We start from the raw sequence: 24,794 nt of genomic DNA, 5'->3' as shown, positions 1-24,794 counted from the left end.
TGGGGACCGAGTGATCGTAATAATCGTCTCCATACAGTACAATTATAGCTCCATGTAAACATAATCGGGTGACAACCGGCGTGCTACATCAAACGGCGCTCGTCTACCGGCAGGAACCCCACAGTGTGGACTCTCCACCCCCCTCACATATTATTAGGAGCAATGGGGAGATACTTTGGGCCGCTCGGTTCTTTGTAATCCCTCCCTGGCAGTAAACCATATGAAGGAATGAAGAGGTGATAAAAATGTCCGCTTGAGCCGCAGTTAATATTAATGTTACGCAACCCCCCCCCACCCCCACCCGGCACCAGGGTCTGAAGACATCCATCTCCGTTACTGCAGGCACACGAGCCGGTAAATAGGATGTGACAGGAAGGGTGGCCTCTAGGTTCAGTGGGAATACTCCACCTGTCAGTCCATGCTGCAGCAGGAACCCCACAAGAGATGAGGAGCCACCACCGGCAGACCAGACAACCCACCACAGTCCCAGATGCCTACAGAGCAATTACTGCTCCCATGTGAAGAATGACGACCGCTTCATATGATCAAAAAAGAAAAGGATCATTGATCAAATTCATAAGACTACTGTACAGCAGATCATACAATATACAGCACAGAGAAGAAGTCTACTGTACAGCAGATCATACAAGAATATACAGAACAGAGAAGAAGTCTACTGTACAGCAGATCATACAATATACAGCACAGAGAAGAAGTCTACTGTACAGCAGATCATACAATATACAGAACAGAGAAGAAGTCTACTGTACAGCAGATCATACAATATACAGACCAGAGAAGAAGTCTACTGTACAGCAGATCATACAAGAATATACAGAACAGAGAAGAAGTCTACTGTACAGCAGATCATACAATATACAGCACAGAGAAGAAGTCTACTGTACAGCAGATCATACAAGAATATACAGCACAGAGAAGAAGTCTACTGTACAGCAGATCATACAATATACAGCACAGAGAAGAAGTCTACTGTACAGCAGATCATACAATATACAGCACAGAGAAGAAGTCTACTGTACAGCAGATCATACAAGAATATACAGAACAGAGAAGAAGTCTACTGTACAGCAGATCATACAAGAATACACAGCACAGAGAAGAAGTCTACTGTACAGCAGATCATACAAGAATATACAGCACAGAGAAGAAGTCTACTGTACAGCAGATCATACAATATACAGCACAGAGAAGAAGTCTACTGTACAGCAGATCATACAAGAATATACAGCACAGAGAAGAAGTCTACTGTACAGCAGATCATACAATATACAGCACAGAGAAGTCTACTGTACAGCAGATCATACAAGAATACACAGCACAGAGAAGAAGTCTACTGTACAGCAGATCATACAATATACAGCACAGAGAAGTCTACTGTACAGCAGATCATACAATATACAGCACAGAGAAGAAGTCTACTGTACAGCAGATCATACAAGAATATACAGCACAGAGAAGAAGTCTACTGTACAGCAGATCATACAAGAATATACAGCACAGAGAAGAAGTCTACTGTACAGCAGATCATACAAGAATACAGAACAGAGAAGAAGTCTACTGTACAGCAGATCATACAAGAATATACAGCACAGAGAAGAAGTCTACTGTACAGCAGATCATACAAGAATATACAGCACAGAGAAGTCTACTGTACAGCAGATCATACAATATACAGCACAGAGAAGAAGTCTACTGTACAGCAGATCATACAAGAATATACAGAACAGAGAAGAAGTCTACTGTACAGCAGATCATACAAGAATATACAGCACAGAGAAGAAGTCTACTGTACAGCAGATCATACAATATACAGCACAGAGAAGAAGTCTACTGTACAGCAGATCATACAAGAATATACAGAACAGAGAAGAAGTCTACTGTATAGCAGATCATACAAGAATATACAGCACAGAGAAGAAGTCTACTGTACAGCAGATCATACAATATACAGCACAGAGAAGAAGTCTACTGTACAGCAGATCATACAATATACAGCACAGAGAAGAAGTCTACTGTACAGCAGATCATACAAGAATATACAGCACAGAGAAGAAGTCTACTGTACAGCAGATCATACAAGAATATACAGAACAGAGAAGAAGTCTACTGTACAGCAGATCATACAAGAATATACAGCACAGAGAAGAAGTCTACTGTACAGCAGATCATACAAGAATATACAGCACAGAGAAGAAGTCTACTGTACAGCAGATCATACAAGAATATACAGAACAGAGAAGAAGTCTACTGTACAGCAGATCATACAAGAATATACAGAACAGAGAAGAAGTCTACTGTACAGCAGATCATACAAGAATATACAGCACAGAGAAGAAGTCTACTGTACAGCAGATCATACAATATACAGCACAGAGAAGAAGTCTACTGTACAGCAGATCATACAAGAATATACAGCACAGAGAAGAAGTCTACTGTACAGCAGATCATACAAGAATATACAGCACAGAGAAGAAGTCTACTGTACAGCAGATCATACAAGAATATACAGAACAGAGAAGAAGTCTACTGTACAGCAGATCATACAAGAATACACAGCACAGAGAAGAAGTCTACTGTACAGCAGATCATACAAGAATATACAGCACAGAGAAGAAGTCTACTGTACAGCAGATCATACAATATACAGACCAGAGAAGAAGTCTACTGTACAGCAGATCATACAAGAATACACAGAACAGAGAAGAAGTCTACTGTACAGCAGATCATACAATATACAGACCAGAGAAGAAGTCTACTGTACAGCAGATCATACAAGAATACACAGAACAGAGAAGAAGTCTACTGTACAGCAGATCATACAATATACAGCACAGAGAAGAAGTCTACTGTACAGCAGATCATACAAGAATATACAGACCAGAGAAGAAGTCTACTGTACAGCAGATCATACAATATACAGACCAGAGAAGAAGTCTACAGTACAGCAGATCATACAAGAATATACAGCACAGAGAAGAAGTCTACTGTACAGCAGATCATACAATATACAGCACAGAGAAGAAGTCTACTATACAGCAGATCATACAATATACAGACCAGAGAAGAAGTCTACTGTACAGCAGATCATACAAGAATATACAGCACAGAGAAGAAGTCTACTGTACAGCAGATCATACAAGAATACACAGAACAGAGAAGAAGTCTACTGTACAGCAGATCATACAATATACAGACCAGAGAAGAAGTCTACAGTACAGCAGATCATACAAGAATACACAGAACAGAGAAGAAGTCTACTGTACAGCAGATCATACAAGAATATACAGACCAGAGAAGAAGTCTACTGTACAGCAGATCATACAAGAATATACAGCACAGAGAAGAAGTCTACTGTACAGCAGATCATACAAGAATAAACAGAACAGAGAAGAAGTCTACTGTACAGCAGATCATACAAGAATACACAGAACAGAGAAGAAGTCTACTGTACAGCAGATCATACAATATACAGCACAGAGAAGAAGTCTACTGTACAGCAGATCATACAAGAATATACAGCACAGAGAAGAAGTCTACTGTACAGCAGATCATACAATATACAGCAGAGAAGAAGTCTACTGTACAGCAGATCATACAAGAATATACAGAACAGAGAAGAAGTCTACTGTACAGCAGATCATACAAGAATACACAGAACAGAGAAGTCTACTGTACAGCAAATCATACAAGAATATACAGAACAGAGAAGAAGTCTACTGTACAGCAGATCATACAAGAATATACAAACCAGAGAAGAAGTCTACTGTACAGCAGATCATACAAGAATATACAGAACAGAGAAGTCTACTGTACAGCATATCATACAAGAATATACAGCACAGAGAAGAAGTCTACTGTACGGCAGATCATACAAGAATACACAGAACAGAGAAGAAGTCTACTGTACAGCAGATCATACAATATACAGCACAGAGAAGAAGTCTACTGTACAGCAGATCATACAATATACAGCACAGAGAAGAAGTCTACTGTACAGCAGATCATACAATATACAGACCAGAGAAGAAGTCTACTGTACAGCAGATCATACAAGAATACACAGAACAGAGAAGAAGTCTACTGTACAGCAGATCATACAAGAATATACAGAACAGAGAAGTCTACTGTACAGCAGATCATACAAGAATATACAGCACAGAGAAGAAGTCTACTGTACAGCAGATCATACAAGAATATACAGAACAGAGAAGTCTACTGTACAGCATATCATACAAGAATATACAGCACAGAGAAGAAGTCTACTGTACGGCAGATCATACAAGAATACACAGAACAGAGAAGAAGTCTACTGTACAGCAGATCATACAAGAATATACAGCACAGAGAAGAAGTCTACTGTACAGCAGATCATACAAGAATATACAGAACAGAGAAGAAGTCTACTGTACAGCAGATCATACAATATACAGCACAGAGAAGTCTACTGTACAGCAGATCATACAAGAATACAAAGCACAGAGAAGTAGTCTACTGTACAGCAGATCATACAAGAATACACAGAACAGAGAAGAAGTCTACTGTACAGCAGATCATACAAGAATACACAGAACAGAGAAGAAGTCTACTGTACAGCAGATCATACAAAAATATACAAACCAGAGAAGAAGTCTACTGTACAGCAGATAATACAAGAATATACAGAACAGAGAAGTCTACTGTACAGCAGATCATACAATATACAGACCAGAGAAGAAGTCTACTGTACAGCAGATCTTACAAGAATATACAAACCAGAGAAGAAGTCTACTGTACAGCAGATAATACAAGAATATACAGAACAGAGAAGTCTACTGTACAGCAGATCATACAATATACAGACCAGAGAAGAAGTCTACTGTACAGCAGATCTTACAAGAATATACAGCACAGAGAAGAAGTCTACTGTACAGCAGATCATACAAGAATATACCGAACAGAGAAGTCTACTGTACAGCATATCATACAAGAATATACAGCACAGAGAAGAAGTCTACTGTACAGCAGATCATACAAGAATACACAGAACAGAGAAGAAGTCTACTGTACAGCAGATCATACAAGAATATACAGCACAGAGAAGAAGTCTACTGTACAGCAGATCATACAATATACAGCACAGAGAAGAAGTCTACTGTACAGCAGATCATACAAGAATATACAGCACAGAGAAGAAGTCTACTGTACAGCAGATCATACAAGAATATACAGAACAGAGAAGAAGTCTACTGTACAGCAGATCATACAAGAATACACAGCACAGAGAAGAAGTCTACTGTACAGCAGATCATACAATATACAGCACAGAGAAGAAGTCTACTGTACATCAGATCATACAAGAATATACAGCACAGAGAAGAAGTCTACTGTACAGCAGATCATACAAGAATATACAGCACAGAGAAGAAGTCTACTGTACAGCAGATCATACAAGAATACACAGAACAGAGAAGTCTACTGTACAGCAGATCATACAAGAATATACAGAACAGAGAAGAAGTCTACTGTACAGCAGATCATACAAGAATATACAGCACAGAGAAGAAGTCTACTGTACAGCAGATCATACAAGAATACAAAGCACAGAGAAGAAGTCTACAGTACAGCAGATCATACAATATACAGAACAGAGAAGAAGTCTACTGTACAGCAGATCATACAATATACAGACCAGAGAAGAAGTCTACTGTACATCAGATCATACAAGAATATACAGCACAGAGAAGAAGTCTACTGTACAGCAGATCATACAAGAATACACAGAACAGAGAAGAAGTCTACTGTACAGCAGATCATACAATATACAGCACAGAGAAGTCTACTGTACAGCAGATCATACAAGAATACACAGCACAGAGAAGAAGTCTACTGTACAGCAGATCATACAATATACAGACCAGAGAAGAAGTCTACTGTACAGCAGATCATACAAGAATATACAGAACAGAGAAGAAGTCTACTGTACAGCAGATCATACAATATACAGACCAGAGAAGAAGTCTACTGTACAGCAGATCATACAAGAATATACAGCACAGAGAAGAAGTCTACTGTACAGCAGATCATACAAGAATATACAGCACAGAGAAGAAGTCTACTGTACGGCAGATCATACAAGAATACACAGAACAGAGAAGAAGTCTACTGTACAGCAGATCATACAAGAATATACAGCACAGAGAAGAAGTCTACTGTACAGCAGATCATACAAGAATACACAGCACAGAGAAGAAGTCTACTGTACAGCAGATCATACAAGAATATACAGCACAGAGAAGAAGTCTACTGTACAGCAGATCATACAAGAATACACAGAACAGAGAAGAAGTCTACTGTACAGCAGATCATACAAGAATATACAGCACAGAGAAGAAGTCTACTGTACAGCAGATCATACAAGAATGCACAGCACAGAGAAGAAGTCTACTGTACAGCAGATCATACAATATACAGCACAGAGAAGAAGTCTACTGTACAGCAGATCATACAATATACAGAACAGAGAAGAAGTCTACTGTACAGCAGATCATACAAGAATACACAGCACAGAGAAGAAGTCTACTGTACAGCAGATCATACAAGAATATACAGCACAGAGAAGAAGTCTACTGTACAGCAGATCATACAATATACAGCACAGAGAAGAAGTCTACTGTACAGCAGATCATACAAGAATACACAGCACAGAGAAGAAGTCTACTGTACAGCAGATCATACAAGAATATACAGAACAGAGAAGAAGTCTACTGTACAGCAGATCATACAAGAATATACAGAACAGAGAAGAAGTCTACTGTACAGCAGATCATACAAGAATACACAGAACAGAGAAGAAGTCTACTGTACAGCAGATCATACAATATACAGACCAGGGAAGAAGTCTACTGTACAGCAGATCATACAATATACAGCACAGAGAAGTCTACTGTACAGCAGATCATACAAGAATACACAGCACAGAGAAGAAGTCTACTGTACAGCAGATCATACAATATACAGACCAGAGAAGAAGTCTACTGTACAGCAGATCATACAATATACAGCACAGAGAAGTCTACTGTACAGCAGATCATACAATATACAGCACAGAGAAGAAGTCTACTGTACAGCAGATCATACAAGAATATACAGAACAGAGAAGAAGTCTACTGTACAGCAGATCATACAAGAATATACAGCACAGAGAAGAAGTCTACTGTACAGCAGATCATACAATATACAGCACAGAGAAGAAGTCTACTGTACAGCAGATCATACAATATACAGACCAGAGAAGAAGTCTACTGTACAGCAGATCATACAAGAATATACAGCACAGAGAAGAAGTCTACTGTACAGCAGATCATACAAGAATATACAGAACAGAGAAGAAGTCTACTGTACAGCAGATCATACAATATACAGCACAGAGAAGAAGTCTACTGTACAGCAGATCATACAATATACAGCACAGAGAAGAAGTCTACTGTACAGCAGATCATACAATATACAGCACAGAGAAGAAGTCTACTGTACAGCAGATCATACAATATACAGAACAGAGAAGAAGTCTACTGTACAGCAGATCATACAAGAATACACAGCACAGAGAAGAAGTCTACTGTACAGCAGATCATACAAGAATATACAGCACAGAGAAGAAGTCTACTGTACAGCAGATCATACAATATACAGCACAGAGAAGAAGTCTACTGTACAGCAGATCATACAAGAATATACAGCACAGAGAAGAAGTCTACTGTACAGCAGATCATACAAGAATATACAGAACAGAGAAGAAGTCTACTGTACAGCAGATCATACAAGAATACAGAACAGAGAAGAAGTCTACTGTACAGCAGATCATACAAGAATATACAGCACAAAGAAGAAGTCTACTGTACAGCAGATCATACAAGAATACACAGCACAGAGAAGTCTACTGTACAGCAGATCATACAAGAATATACAGCACAGAGAAGAAGTCTACTGTACAGCAGATCATACAATATACAGACCAGAGAAGAAGTCTACTGTACAGCAGATCATACAAGAATATACAGCACAGAGAAGAAGTCTACTGTACAGCAGATCATACAATATACAGCACAGAGAAGAAGTCTACTGTACAGCATATCATACAAGAATACACAGCACAGAGAAGAAGTCTACTGTACAGCAGATCATACAAGAATACACAGAACAGAGAAGTCTACTGTACAGCAGATCATACAAGAATATACAGCACAGAGAAGAAGTCTACTGTACAGCAGATCATACAAGAATATACAGAACAGAGAAGAAGTCTACTGTACAGCAGATCATACAAGAATATACAGAACAGAGAAGAAGTCTACTGTACAGCAGATCATACAATATACAGAACAGAGAAGAAGTCTACTGTACAGCAGATCATACAAGAATATACAGCACAGAGAAGAAGTCTACTGTACAGCAGATCATACAAGAATACAAAGCACAGAGAAGAAGTCTACTGTACAGCAGATCATACAATATACAGAACAGAGAAGAAGTCTACCGTACAGCAGATCATACAATATACAGACCAGAGAAGAAGTCTACTGTACAGCAGATCATACAAGAATATACAGCACAGAGAAGAAGTCTACTGTACAGCAGATCATACAAGAATACACAGCACAGAGAAGAAGTCTACTGTACAGCAGATCATACAATATACAGACCAGAGAAGAAGTCTACTGTACAGCAGATCATACAAGAATACACAGCACAGAGAAGAAGTCTACTGTACAGCAGATCATACAATATACAGACCAGAGAAGAAGTCTACTGTACAGCAGATCATACAAGAATATACAGCACAGAGAAGAAGTCTACTGTACAGCAGATCATACAAGAATATACAGCACAGAGAAGAAGTCTACTGTACAGCATATCATACAAGAATATACAGCACAGAGAAGAAGTCTACTGTACGGCAGATCATACAAGAATACACAGCACAGAGAAGAAGTCTACTGTACAGCAGATCATACAAGAATATACAGCACAGAGAAGAAGTCTACTGTACAGCAGATCATACAAGAATATACAGAACAGAGAAGAAGTCTACTGTACAGCAGATCATACAATATACAGAACAGAGAAGAAGTCTACTGTACAGCAGATCATACAAGAATACAAAGCACAGAGAAGAAGTCTACTGTACAGCAGATCATACAATATACAGAACAGAGAAGAAGTCTACTGTACAGCAGATCATACAATATACAGACCAGAGAAGAAGTCTACTGTACAGCAGATCATACAAGAATATACAGCACAGAGAAGAAGTCTACTGTACAGCAGATCATACAAGAATATACAGAACAGAGAAGAAGTCTACTGTACAGCAGATCATACAATATACAGCACAGAGAAGAAGTCTACTGTACAGCAGATCATACAATATACAGCACAGAGAAGAAGTCTACTGTACAGCAGATTATACAAGAATATACAGCACAGAGAAGAAGTCTACTGTACAGCAGATCATACAAGAATATACAGCACAGAGAAGAAGTCTACTGTACAGCAGATCATACAAGAATATACAGCACAGAGAAGAAGTCTACTGTACAGCAGATCATACAATATACAGCACAGAGAAGAAGTCTACTGTACATCAGATCATACAAGAATATACAGAACAGAGAAGAAGTCTACTGTACAGCAGATCATACAATATACAGCACAGAGAAGAAGTTTACTGTACAGCAGATCATACAAGAATATACAGCACAGAGAAGAAGTCTACTGTACAGCAGATCATACAAGAATATACAGCACAGAGAAGAAGTCTACTGTACAGCAGATCATACAATATACAGCACAGAGAAGAAGTCTACTGTACAGCAGATCATACAATATACAGCACAGAGAAGAAGTCTACTGTACAGCAGATCATACAAGAATATACAGCACAGAGAAGAAGTCTACTGTACAGCAGATCATACAATATACAGAACAGAGAAGAAGTCTACTGTACAGCAGATCATACAAGAATATACAGAACAGAGAAGAAGTCTACTGTACAGCAGATCATACAATATACAGCACAGAGAAGAAGTCTACTGTACAGCAGATCATACAAGAATATACAGCACAGAGAAGAAGTCTACTGTACAGCAGATCATACAAGAATATACAGCACAGAGAAGAAGTCTACTGTACAGCAGATCATACAAGAATATACAGCACAGAGAAGAAGTCTACTGTACAGCAGATCATACAAGAATACAGAACAGAGAAGAAGTCTACTGTACAGCAGATCATACAAGAATACACAGCACAGAGAAGAAGTCTACTGTACAGCAGATCATACAAGAATATACAGCACAGAGAAGAAGTCTACTGTACAGCAGATCATACAAGAATATACAGCACAGAGAAGAAGTCTACTGTACAGCAGACCATACAATATACAGCAGAGAAGAAGTCTACTGTACAGCAGATCATACAAGAATATACAGCACAGAGAAGAAGTCTACTGTTCAGCAGATCATACAATATACAGACCAGAGAAGAAGTCTACTGTACAGCAGATCATAAAAGAATATACAGCACAGAGAAGAAGTCTACTGTACAGCAGATCATACAATATACAGCACAGAGAAGAAGTCTACTGTACAGCAGATCATACAAGAATATACAGCACAGAGAAGAAGTCTACTGTACAGCAGATCATACAATATACAGAACAGAGAAGAAGTCTACTGTACAGCAGATCATACAATATACAGACCAGAGAAGAAGTCTACTGTACAGCAGATCATACAATATACAGCACAGAGAAGAAGTCTACTGTACAGCAGATCATACAATATACAGAACAGAGAAGAAGTCTACTGTACAGCAGATCATACAATATACAGCACAGAGAAGAAGTCTACTGTACAGCAGATCATACAAGAATATACAGCACAGAGAAGAAGTCTACTGTACAGCAGATCATACAAGAATATACAGAACAGAGAAGAAGTCTACTGTACAGCAGATCATACAATATACAGCACAGAGAAGAAGTCTACTGTACAGCAGATCATACAATATACAGCACAGAGAAGTCTACTGTACAGCAGATCATACAAGAATATACAGCACAGAGAAGAAGTCTACTGTACAGCAGATCATACAAGAATATACAGCACAGAGAAGAAGTCTACTGTACAGCAGATCATACAAGAATACAGAACAGAGAAGAAGTCTACTGTACAGCAGATCATACAAGAATATACAGCACAGTGAAGAAGTCTACTGTACAGCAGACCATACAATATACAGAACAGAGAAGAAGTCTACTGTACAGCAGATCATACAAGAATATACAGCACAGAGAAGAAGTCTACTGTACAGCAGATCATACAATATACAGACCAGGGAAGAAGTCTACTGTACAGCAGATCATACAATATACAGACCAGAGAAGAAGTCTACTGTACAGCAGATCATACAAGAATATACAGCACAGAGAAGAAGTCTACTGTACAGCAGATCATACAAGAATATACAGCACAGAGAAGTCTACTGTACAGCAGATCATACAATATACAGAACAGAGAAGAAGTCTACTGTACAGCAGATCATACAATATACAGACCAGAGAAGAAGTCTACTGTACAGCAGATCATACAAGAATATACAGAACAGAGAAGAAGTCTACTGTACAGCAGATCATACAAGAATACACAGAACAGAGAAGAAGTCTACTGTACAGCAGATCATACAAGAATGCACAGCACAGAGAAGAAGTCTACTGTACAGCAGATCATACAATATACAGCACAGAGAAGAAGTCTACTGTACAGCAGATCATACAAGAATACACAGAACAGAGAAGAAGTCTACTGTACAGCAGATCATACAAGAATACACAGAACAGAGAAGAAGTCTACTGTACAGCAGATCATACAATATACAGCACAGAGAAGAAGTCTACTGTACAGCAGATCATACAAGAATATACAGCACAGAGAAGAAGTCTACTGTACAGCAGATCATACAAGAATATACAGAACAGAGAAGAAGTCTACTGTACAGCAGATCATACAATATACAGCACAGAGAAGAAGTCTACTGTACAGCAGATCATACAAGAATATACAGAACAGAGAAGAAGTCTACTGTACAGCAGATCATACAAGAATATACAGCACAGAGAAGAAGTCTACTGTACAGCAGATCATACAAGAATACACAGAACAGAGAAGAAGTCTACTGTACAGCAGATCATACAATATACAGCACAGAGAAGAAGTCTACTGTACAGCAGATCATACAAGAATATACAGCACAGAGAAGTCTACTGTACAGCAGATCATACAAGAATATACAGCACAGAGAAGAAGTCTACTGTACAGCAGATCATACAAGAATATACAGCACAGAGAAGAAGTCTACTGTACGGCAGATCATACAATATACAGAACAGAGAAGAAGTCTACTGTACAGCATATCATACAATATACAGCACAGAGAAGAAGTCTACTGTACAGCAGATCATACAATATACAGACCAGAGAAGAAGTCTACTGTACAGCAGATCATACAATATACAGCACAGAGAAGAAGTCTACTGTACAGCAGATCATACAAGAATACACAGAACAGAGAAGAAGTCTACTGTACAGCAGATCATACAAGAATACACAGAACAGAGAAGAAGTCTAGTGTACAGCAGATCATACAAGAATATACAGAACAGAGAAGAAGTCTACTGTACAGCAGATCATACAAGAATATACAGCACAGAGAAGAAGTCTACTGTACAGCAGATCATACAATATACAGCACAGAGAAGAAGTCTACTGTACAGCAGATCATACAAGAATATACAGCACAGAGAAGAAGTCTACTGTACAGCAGATCATACAAGAATACACAGAACAGAGAAGAAGTCTACTGTACAGCAGATCATACAATATACAGCACAGAGAAGAAGTCTACTGTACAGCAGATCATACAAGAATATACAGCACAGAGAAGAAGTCTACTGTACAGCAGATCATACAAGAATATACAGCACAGAGAAGAAGTCTACTGTACAGCAGATCATACAAGAATATACAGCACAGAGAAGAAGTCTACTGTACAGCAGATCATACAAGAATACACAGAACAGAGAAGAAGTCTACTGTACAGCAGATCATACAATATACAGCACAGAGAAGAAGTCTACTGTACAGCAGATCATACAAGAATATACAGAACAGAGAAGAAGTCTACTGTACAGCAGATCATACAATATACAGCACAGAGAAGAAGTCTACTGTACAGCAGATCATACAAGAATATACAGCACAGAGAAGAAGTCTACTGTACAGCAGATCATACAATATACAGACCAGAGAAGAAGTCTACTGTACAGCAGATCATACAATATACAGACCAGAGAAGAAGTCTACTGTACAGCAGATCATACAATATACAGAACAGAGAAGAAGTCTACTGTACAGCAGATCATACAATATACAGCACAGAGAAGAAGTCTACTGTACAGCAGATCATACAATATACAGCACAGAGAAGAAGTCTACTGTACAGCAGATCATACAATATACAGCACAGAGAAGAAGTCTACTGTACAGCAGATCATACAAGAATATACAGAACAGAGAAGAAGTCTACTGTACAGCAGATCATACAATATACAGAACAGAGAAGAAGTCTACTGTACAGCAGATCATACAATATACAGCACAGAGAAGAAGTCTACTGTACAGCAGATCATACAAGAATACACAGAACAGAGAAGAAGTCTACTGTACAGCAGATCATACAAGAATACAGAACAGAGAAGAAGTCTACTGTACAGCAGATCATACAAGAATATACAGCACAGAGAAGAAGTCTACTGTACAGCAGATCATACAATATACAGCACAGAGAAGAAGTCTACTGTACAGCAGATCATACAAGAATATACAGAACAGAGAAGAAGTCTACTGTACAGCAGATCATACAATATACAGCACAGAGAAGAAGTCTACTGTACAGCAGATCATACAAGAATATACAGCACAAAGAAGAAGTCTACTGTACAGCAGATCATACAATATACAGCACAGAGAAGAAGTCTACTGTACAGCAGATCATACAATATACAGCACAGAGAAGAAGTCTACTGTACAGCAGATCATACAAGAATATACAGAACAGAGAAGAAGTCTACTGTACAGCAGATCATACAATATACAGAACAGAGAAGAAGTCTACTGTACAGCAGATCATACAATATACAGAACAGAGAAGAAGTCTACTGTACAGCAGATCATACAATATACAGCACAGAGAAGAAGTCTACTGTACAGCAGATCATACAATATACAGACCAGAGAAGAAGTCTACTGTACAGCAGATCATACAAGAATATACAGCACAAAGAAGAAGTCTACTGTACAGCAGATCATACAATATACAGAACAGAGAAGAAGTCTACTGTACAGCAGATCATACAAGAATATACAGCACAAAGAAGAAGTCTACTGTACAGCAGATCATACAATATACAGAACAGAGAAGAAGTCTACTGTACAGCAGATCATACAAGAATACACAGCACAGAGAAGAAGTCTACTGTACAGCAGATCATACAATATACAGACCAGAGAAGAAGTCTACTGTACAGCAGATCATACAATATACAGACCAGAGAAGAAGTCTACTGTACAGCAGATCATACAATATACAGAACAGAGAAGAAGTCTACTGTACAGCAGATCATACAATATACAGCACAGAGAAGAAGTCTACTGTACAGCAGATCATACAATATACAGCACAGAGAAGAAGTCTACTGTACAGCAGATCATACAATATACAGCACAGAGAAGAAGTCTACTGTACAGCAGATCATACAAGAATATACAGAACAGAGAAGAAGTCTACTGTACAGCAGATCATACAATATACAGAACAGAGAAGAAGTCTACTGTACAGCAGATCATACAATATACAGCACAGAGAAGAAGTCTACTGTACAGCAGATCATACAAGAATACACAGAACAGAGAAGAAGTCTACTGTACAGCAGATCATACAAGAATACAGAACAGAGAAGAAGTCTACTGTACAGCAGATCATACAAGAATATACAGCACAGAGAAGAAGTCTACTGTACAGCAGATCATACAATATACAGCACAGAGAAGAAGTCTACTGTACAGCAGATCATACAAGAATATACAGAACAGAGAAGAAGTCTACTGTACAGCAGATCATACAATATACAGCACAGAGAAGAAGTCTACTGTACAGCAGATCATACAAGAATATACAGCACAAAGAAGAAGTCTACTGTACAGCAGATCATACAATATACAGCACAGAGAAGAAGTCTACTGTACAGCAGATCATACAATATACAGCACAGAGAAGAAGTCTACTGTACAGCAGATCATACAAGAATATACAGAACAGAGAAGAAGTCTACTGTACAGCAGATCATACAATATACAGAACAGAGAAGAAGTCTACTGTACAGCAGATCATACAATATACAGAACAGAGAAGAAGTCTACTGTACAGCAGATCATACAATATACAGCACAGAGAAGAAGTCTACTGTACAGCAGATCATACAATATACAGACCAGAGAAGAAGTCTACTGTACAGCAGATCATACAAGAATATACAGCACAAAGAAGAAGTCTACTGTACAGCAGATCATACAATATACAGAACAGAGAAGAAGTCTACTGTACAGCAGATCATACAAGAATATACAGCACAAAGAAGAAGTCTACTGTACAGCAGATCATACAATATACAGAACAGAGAAGAAGTCTACTGTACAGCAGATCATACAAGAATACACAGCTACATGTGACCACTGAGTAATCGTACCCACATTATACTTGGACCCAGGGCCACACAGAGGATGGAGCCCAACTGCCCTCATAACCTTGTGAGCAGTCAAATGACTCCACTAGACCTCACAAGATGACGATGAGGTTGATTTGGGGTTTAATAGCAGCTAAGAGAGGTGACCTGGAGCGTTCCGGACGATCACAGAGGATTTACAGCACTATTTGTCTCATCTCCTTGACTTTTTCATGTTGGTTTTTGTGGGTCACACGAATGGAGGATGCGCTGCTCTTATGAGCGCTCCCATTGATCTGGGGGTGCATGTCCATCAGGTTTCTCTCCCCCTTGCAACCCTGTGACTTTTCTATTTGGAGAGCGGTCTCGTACACAGCCTGGGGTCACCCTTTTATACACACACACATCTCTGGGGTGAGCTTCATCCGGATGACTCCATCATGGCCGGGGGGTGTTTACACTTGTCAATGTCTCTGGGGGCAAAATGTGGAGCAGCAACTTCCAGACACTGGGGACATCTGCTCCATGTAAACACGTATGATCATGTAACACAAGCGGACACACGTCATCTTATCTACAATCCTCCCAGGGCACTACATTCTTCTCCATCTGCGTTCATATAACTCCAGGTACAGGGAGCAATGCAGTCCGACCACCACTGCTAGACATAATGCCGATATGTTACGGCCTGTCCTAGCTAGGCTCCACACATCGTGGAACTACAAGTCCCAGCCTGCCCCAAATGTAATACAGCAAAATCTGGTAAATGATGGGAGCTGTAGTCATATACGAGCTGAGGATGCAATGTAGCAATGAATTCTGCCATCCCTCCCGTCATCTCGTCCGGGTTCATTTCCATCCCTGCGGCTGTCACATCCTAATCATCCGGACACAACGTCACAGAGACCGGAGTCCAGAGTCCGGGGTGCGTGCGCTGAGAAAAAAAACTTTCACAGGGACCTCACCTCTCTCCTGGTCACTTAATGTATATGTCCCCCCCACAACATACGTGTAACTGCTGACACATACGCGGAGTAGACGCTGCGCCATTTTTTATCTAAACTGGGAGTCACGGCGAGATATATAAAAATATTATCCTCCAGCAACATACTCCGCAGCACGACACAAACATGGACCCCCAGATGTTCTAGATGACATCATCGCCACGCTCTTCGTCTGGTCACATGATATTCGGTTATATTTGTACACAGCCCAGATATCACCTGACCCCGGATACACAGGAAGTCACACCACGATCACCGCCGATCACCAACGACCTCTTATACTTTAAGGTTGTTGTAGGTCTGAGCGTGCTCACTTACCCGGCTCCGGCGGACGCAACGTCTAGTCTCTGGTTAGTGCCCCTGCAGCTGGGTACATACAGGTGGCACATGCACAGCCCCCTAATAAGACGCATGAGTGGTCCTCGTGCAGCTGGCTTCATCTATGTGAAGGGAGAAGAAAGGAACGAACCTGCGGCCATGTCCCGGAGCCCATGTCTGTGAGCAGCGTGAGGAGGACGGAGGCAGCAGGAAGACATCTCCGCCCCGGGTCCTCCCAGTGATGTCATGGGCTGGGATTCCTCAGGGAGACAGCGGCAGCTTTAAACTTCTGAGCCAAGTCATTCAGAGCTGCCAGACAAGGAGAGAGACGAGCACATACAAAACAAGGGCAGGGTCCCTTTAAATGTTCTGCATTGTGAACAGCAGTGTCATTAACCCCTTCAGTGAAGGTCTGGTGTCAGGGCCCTGCGGGGAACGTACGAGAGACGCGGCGAGAAGAGACGTCAGAGGAAGATGCAGCAATTAGCAGAACGCAGCGTACACGACGCGGCAGGGACAACAGATCGACCGACGACTCTCCGGAGAAAACGACTCCACTCTGTCCCAACCACTTACCCAGCTGACAGGACGATGGCGACAACTACCCCCGCTGGGTGCGCCACATATAGAAATGACCCCCTACCTCAACACGGTAATAATAGAGGCAAAACAACATGACAGAAACAAGTCGCAGACTTCTCCGCAGAGCATCGCCCATTACAGGTTGTCATCAGGCAGGCGCACTTCTGTCCCGGGTTATCCCACTATTCCAATCTCGGCAGCAGAGGCCTTTAGCTCTGCTCATCCAGCGCTTCCTTGCTCATGAACAGAATGGCAGCACTACAGTAAACACTGACACAGGCAGGAGTATATTCACCCGTGGTTGTCACCCAGTTTCCATTGCCCGTGTGATGCAGTTCTGAAAAAAATCACTCGGTTATGGGGGTAAAGATCTAATGTTGCTGGATCATCAGACATAGAAAGACGCTACACGATGAAAGAAATGCGCTGGTGGCGGAGGAAGGGCAGAGCGTCTCATACACATCAATACCAAAACATGGCACACAGCGGATTCATACAGCCCCTGGTCCAATTCTGTACAAATCAGAGCGCAGAGTCAGCATGGAGCCAGGACAAGCCAGCGCCATGTTTACAAACATAGCCGAGGCTCAAGTAGTCATAGCAACCAGACAGTGCTGTACTCCATAGCAACCAGATTCCAGGTGGTAGGTGGTCCAGGTGGTAGTTAAGGGATCAACGCAGAATCCAGGCGTCCCCAACAATGCACTGATGGGGTCTGCGCAGAGCAGTGGCTGTGTCTGATGTAATATGGCCCTAATGGTGGATGTATGACCTAAAGATGGACACCATGTTGTATACAGAGCATCTGCTGCACATGGACCCATCCCAAAGATATCGGTGGTAGTGGTGATCGCGTCCAGCAGCTACCGTGTCCACGGAGGCAGAAATACCCCAATAACGTGCGGCTTCCCCAGCTACAGGGCTAGTCACTGTGTAACAGAACTCTCTCTTGTAACGAGCCCTGCACCTGTGGTGGACACCACAGAACATCAAGTCTCTGACCAATGGAGCCACGATAGAACTGATAATCATTAAAGTACATAAAATCCTGACCCTCATCTCCTGGAGTGTAGACGTCAAGACCGGGTGACCCTCATCTCCTGGAGTGTAGACGTCAAGACCGGGTGACCCTCATCTCCTGGAGTGTAGACCTCAAGACCGGGCAAAGACCCTCATTACTATAGGAAAGACGCAACCAAGAAAGAGCCGTATCTGGAGTACCGTGGCAACAACTGGTGAACCTCATCATGGGTCCTGCAGATAAGCTAGCATGGTCATCACCAAGACGTGTTCCTCTTACCGGCCGACACATTATCAGAGTTCTTTATAATGTCTCAGGCCCCAGAACCATCATACACATTAGAAAGAAGATGTCAGGGACTGAGGACTCTTGTATACACGCTGGTCAATAATAATCTATAATAATTTGGACCTTGAGTTGTCTTAGATGGATAGGTGTACCTTCTGAGGGCTTCTCTATCTGGGTCCATCTACATTGTAACATCTCTATCATCTGTATCATGTAGAGAATCTAGACCCCCCCGGACCATAGATGGCGCCTCCATACTGTGCATGGGTCTCCATTAAACATATCATAGGGTTTGTTTTTGGATCACTGGATAGCAGGAGGTGGGGAACACTGGGTGAAACGCAGAATATCGGCAGCAATGGAGACCTTGGCACAAGAAACCCGGTCACTCCAGAGGGTCAGCCGGGAGTGATCATCTGCTGGTGAGGCCGGTGCGGTGTCAGGCTGACGATAAACATGTCTTGGCATCTAATCCTCTGGCCTTCCTGCAGCAGCACAAAAATATGATCTGAAACCTCCAGAGGCAGTGGCGTTCCATGGGGAAGTCTGCGTGTAACCGGATCCTCGCTCAGAACGGACGACTATTAGTTCCGCTTATGTCTCTGCTTCGCCCACAGAAAGAATGTCACAATTCACTCCGCAATCAAGAGGACAGCTGGGAATCACGGCCTCCATGAAAAATCAAAACAGGGTCCCGAGGGGCCAAAACCTCGAGCACCAGAGCAGGGAGAATACAGGTCCAGTCACTGGTCATCCCCGGTGCGGGCGCAGCCTAGCGTCAGATAGAACCGTGAATATTATATATAGGAAGGGACAGAGAACCGCGCCATTCTGAGGATGAGCTGGGGGAGGGATGAGATAATAATTACAGCTGCCCCTCACCACAATCCACTTTCTGACACATACAAAGTTTGTGTCCCCCAGGCTGTTTTTCATGTGACACTACACAACGAGGGAAATGTAAACCTGCAAACAGCTGGAAGACTCCGCACCCAGCCTGGGAGCTCCGCAGGGACCTCTGCCAACTTGTCGTCTGTCCCTGCCAGATAGGTTGGCGCTCGGGCTTCAGCATGTGAGATGTGCCGCAGGAGAAACGCTCTGCAGACGGCTTCTAGGCCCCCTACACATTGTAGCAGTATGTAAACTCTAAGGGTATGTGCACAAGATAACTGCAATTACAGAGCTGTTTTCAGGAGAAAACAGCTACTGAATTTCAGACGTAATTGCTCGTACTCGCGTTTTGCAGGGCGTCTTTTACGGACGTAATTTGGAGATGTTCTTCATTGGAGTCAATGAAAAACAGCTCCAATTACGTCCCAAGAAGTGTCCAGCATATAATGTATATAAGTGTCCCGCGTATAATGTATATAAGTGTCCTGCATATAATGTATATAAGTGTCCCGCATATAATGTATATAAGTGTCCTGCATATAATGTATATAAGTGTCCCGCATATAATGTATATAAGTGTCCCGCATATAATGTATATAAGTGTCCCGCATATAATGTATATAAGTGTCCGGCATATAATGTATATAAGTGTCCGGCATATAATGTATATAAGTGTCCCGCATATAATGTATATAAGTGTCCCGCATGTAATGTATATAAGTGTCCCGCATGTAATGTATATAAGTGTCCTGCATATAATGTATATAAGTGTCCCGCATGTAATGTATATAAGTGTCCCGCATGTAATGTATATAAGTGTCCCGCATGTAATGTATATAAGTGTCCCGCATATAATGTATAGAAGTGTCCCGCATATAATGTATATAAGTGTCCCGCATGTAATGTATATAAGTGTCCCGCATATAATGTATATAAGTGTCCCGCATATAATGTATATAAGTGTCCGGCATATAATGTATATAAGTGTCCCGCATATAATGTATATAAGTGTCCCGCATGTAATGTATATAAGTGTCCCGCATGTAATGTATATAAGTGCCCCGCATATAATGTATATAAGTGTCCCGCATATAATGTATAGAAGTGTCCCGCATATAATGTATAGAAGTGTCCCGCATATAATGTATATAAGTGTCCCGCATATAATGTATATAAGTGTCCCGCATATAATGTATATAAGTGTCCCGCATATAATGTATATAAGTGTCCCGCATATAATGTATATAAGTGTCCCGCATATAATGTATAGAAGTGTCCCGCATGTAATGTATATAAGTGTCCCGCATGTAATGTATATAAGCGTCCCGCATATAATGTATATAAGCGTCCCGCATATAATGTATATAAGCGTCCCGCATATAATGTATAGAAGCGTCCCGCATATAATGTATATAAGTGTCCCGCATATAATGTATAGAAGTGTCCCGCATATAATGTATATAAGTGTCCCACATATAATGTATATAAGTGTCCCGCATATAATGTATATAAGTGTCCCGCATATAATGTATAGAAGTGTCCCGCATATAATGTATATAAGTGTCCCACATATAATGTATATAAGTGTCCCACATATAATGTATATAAGTGTCCCGCATGTAATGTATATAAGTGTCCCGCATATAATGTATATAAGCGTCCCGCATATAATGTATAGAAGCGTCCCGCATATAATGTATATAAGCGTCCCGCATATAATGTATATAAGCGTCCCGCATATAATGTATATAAGTGTCCCGCATATAATGTATATAAGTGTCCCGCATATAATGTATATAAGTGTCCCGCATATAATGTATATAAGTGTCCCGCATATAATGTATATAAGTGTCCCGCATATAATGTATATAAGTGTCCCCGCATATAATGTATATAAGTGTCCCGCATATAATGTATATAAGTGTCCCGCATATAATGTATATAAGTGTCCCGCATATAATGTATATAAGTGTCCCGCATATAATGTATATAAGTGTCCCGCGTATAATGTATATAAGTGTCCGGCATATAATGTATAGAAGTGTCCCGCATATAATGTATATAAGTGTCCCGCATATAATGTATATAAGTGTCCCCGCATATAATGTATATAAGTGTCCCGCATATAATGTATATAAGTGTCCCGCATATAATGTATATAAGTGTCCCGCATATAATGTATATAAGTGTCCCGCATATAATGTATATAAGTGTCCCGCGTATAATGTATATAAGTGTCCGGCATATAATGTATAGAAGCGTCCCGCATATAATGTATATAAGTGTCCGGCATATAATGTATATAAGTGTCCGGCATATAATGTATATAAGTGTCCCGCATATAATGTATATAAGTGTCCCACATATAATGTATATAAGTGTCCCGCGTATAATGTATATAAGTGTCCCGCGTATAATGTATATAAGTGTCTTACATATAATGTATATAAGTGTCCGGCATATAATGTATATAAGTGTCCGGCATATAATGTATATAAGTGTCCCGCATATAATGTATAGAAGTGTCCCGCATATAATGTATATAAGTGTCCCGCATATAATGTATATAAGTGTCCTGCATATAATGTATATAAGTGTCCTGCATATAATGTATATAAGTGTCCCGCATATAATGTATATAAGTGTCTTACATATAATGTATATAAGTGTCCGGCATATAATGTATATAAGTGTCCGGCATATAATGTATATAAGTGTCCCGCATATAATGTATATAAGTGTCCCGCATATAATGTATATAAGTGTCCCGCATATAATGTATATAAGTGTCCCGCATATAATGCATATAAGTGTCCCGCATATAATGTATAGAAGTGTCCTGCATATAATGTATATAAGTGTCCCGCATATAATGTATATAAGTGTCCTGCATATAATGTATATAAGTGTCCCGCATATAATGTATATAAGTGTCCCGCATATAATGTATATAAGTGTCCCGCATATAATGTATATAAGTGTCCCGCATATAATGTATATAAGTGTCCCGCATATAATGTATATGTGTCCCGCATATAATGTATATAAGTGTCCCGCATATAATGTATATAAGTGTCCCGCATATAATGTATATAAGTGTTCCGCATATAATGTATATAAGTGTCCCGCATATAATGTATATAAGTGTCCCGCATATTATGTATAGAAGTGTCCCGCATGTAATGTATATAAGTGTCCCGCATGTAATGTATATAAGTGTCCCGCATATAATGTATAGAAGTGTCCCGCATATAATGTATAGAAGTATCCCGCATATAATGTATATAAGTGTCCCGCATATAATGTATATAAGTGTCCCGCATATAATGTATAGAAGTGTCCCGCATATAATGTATAGAAGTGTCCCGCATGTAATGTATATAAGTGTCCCGCATGTAATGTATATAAGTGTCCCGTATATAATGTATAGAAGTGTCCCGCATATAATGTATATAAGTGTCCCGCATGTAATGTATATAAGTGTCCCGTATATAATGTATAGAAGTGTCCCGCATATAATGTATATAAGTGTCCCGCATATAATGTATAGAAGTGTCCCGCATATAATGTATAGAAGTGTCCCGCATATAATGTATAGAAGTGTCCCGCATATAATGTATATAAGTGTCCCGCATATAATGTATATAAGTGTCCCGCATATAATGTATATAAGTGTCCCGCATATAATGTATATAAGCGTCCCGCATATAATGTATATAAGCGTCCCGCATATAATGTATAGAAGCGTCCCGCATATAATGTATAGAAGCGTCCCGCATGTAATGTATATAAGTGTCCCGCATATAATGTATATAAGTGTCCCGGATATAATGTATATAAGCGTCCCGCATATAATGTATATAAGCGTCCCGCATATAATGTATATAAGTGTCCCGCATATAATGTATATAAAAGTGTCCTGCACTTCTTTTGACAGCGACGCGTAAAATGACAGGTCGTCTGCACAGAACATCGTAAGACCCATTGCAAGCAATAGGCAGATGTTTGCTGACGTATTGGAGCCGTTTTTTCAGACGTAATTCGAGGCGTAAAACGCCTCAATTACGCCTGAAAATAGGTCGTGTGAACCCAGCCTTATTATTATGTCCCAATAGAGGGGAATACAATATATTACACTGGACTACATAAGGGGCGGAGTCATAGGCAGAACGCCAGACACTCGCCAACATGGTGGTCATCAATAATAAATGGGATTTGTACATTTATCGTGCCGGTCTCGACCCCCCGCGTAATAACAACCTCATACAATATCTGGCACGTTACCTTGTCATGTATGACTCAACATGAAGCCCAGCTGTAAGTCCTGTGTAAAGAAAAAGAAAAATCATTACCCAGAAATCCTCACACTGTGAAACGCCTCCCCTGAGGAACAAGTGACCCCACCCACAAAGATCCTACTAGGACTGCTGAAAGAAAAGAACATTTCATTAGTTAGAAATAACGCCCCCCCCCCCTGCGGAACACCAGTAATATTCATATAATTGTTAAGGGACCATTAACCCTCACAGCCCAGAGCTTTTAATAGATCAGAAGCGTTATAAGAGGATGATATCCGCACACATCAAGTACATCTTTTCAGCACTAGAGATAAAGTAGTGATAATGGGGAGGGGATATTTGCACGGACACTACAGTCATCCTCCCCCAGCCTGACATGTCTGATAACAGAGAACAATTAGGTGTGTGTGTAGTGTATGAATGTAGGTAGGTGTGTGTATATATAAGTGTGTGTATGTAGGCGTGTATATAGAGGTGTGTGTACGTAGGTGTATGTGTGTATATAGGAATATGTATGTAGGTGCGCATATATATATATATATATATATATGTGT

General features: G+C 40.4%; 1 protein-coding gene across 4 annotated transcripts in view; it reads right to left on the bottom strand.

The window, feature by feature from the left end:
* The window catches only part of SULF2 (sulfatase 2), a 100,433-nt gene that overhangs the window by 40,937 nt on the left and 34,702 nt on the right, over positions 1 to 24,794 (bottom strand). For 2 of the 4 annotated variants that reach the window (XM_075846926.1, XM_075846927.1), the window contains exon 2: positions 24,227 to 24,266. The exons of 1 other annotated variant lie outside the window; for it this stretch is intronic. The gene's annotated coding sequence lies outside the window, so the exon portion shown is untranslated. Of the gene's footprint in view, positions 1 to 17,160; positions 17,306 to 24,226; positions 24,267 to 24,794 lie in introns of those variants that run through there. One more of the 4 variants, XM_075846928.1, reaches the window with a different exon arrangement.

The sequence above is a fragment of the Rhinoderma darwinii genome, chromosome 13, assembly GCF_050947455.1.
Source record: "Rhinoderma darwinii isolate aRhiDar2 chromosome 13, aRhiDar2.hap1, whole genome shotgun sequence".
NCBI lineage: Eukaryota > Metazoa > Chordata > Amphibia > Anura > Rhinodermatidae > Rhinoderma > Rhinoderma darwinii.
The sequence above is the reverse complement of the archived record's forward strand: the minus strand, read 5'-3'. Positions and strand labels throughout refer to the sequence as shown.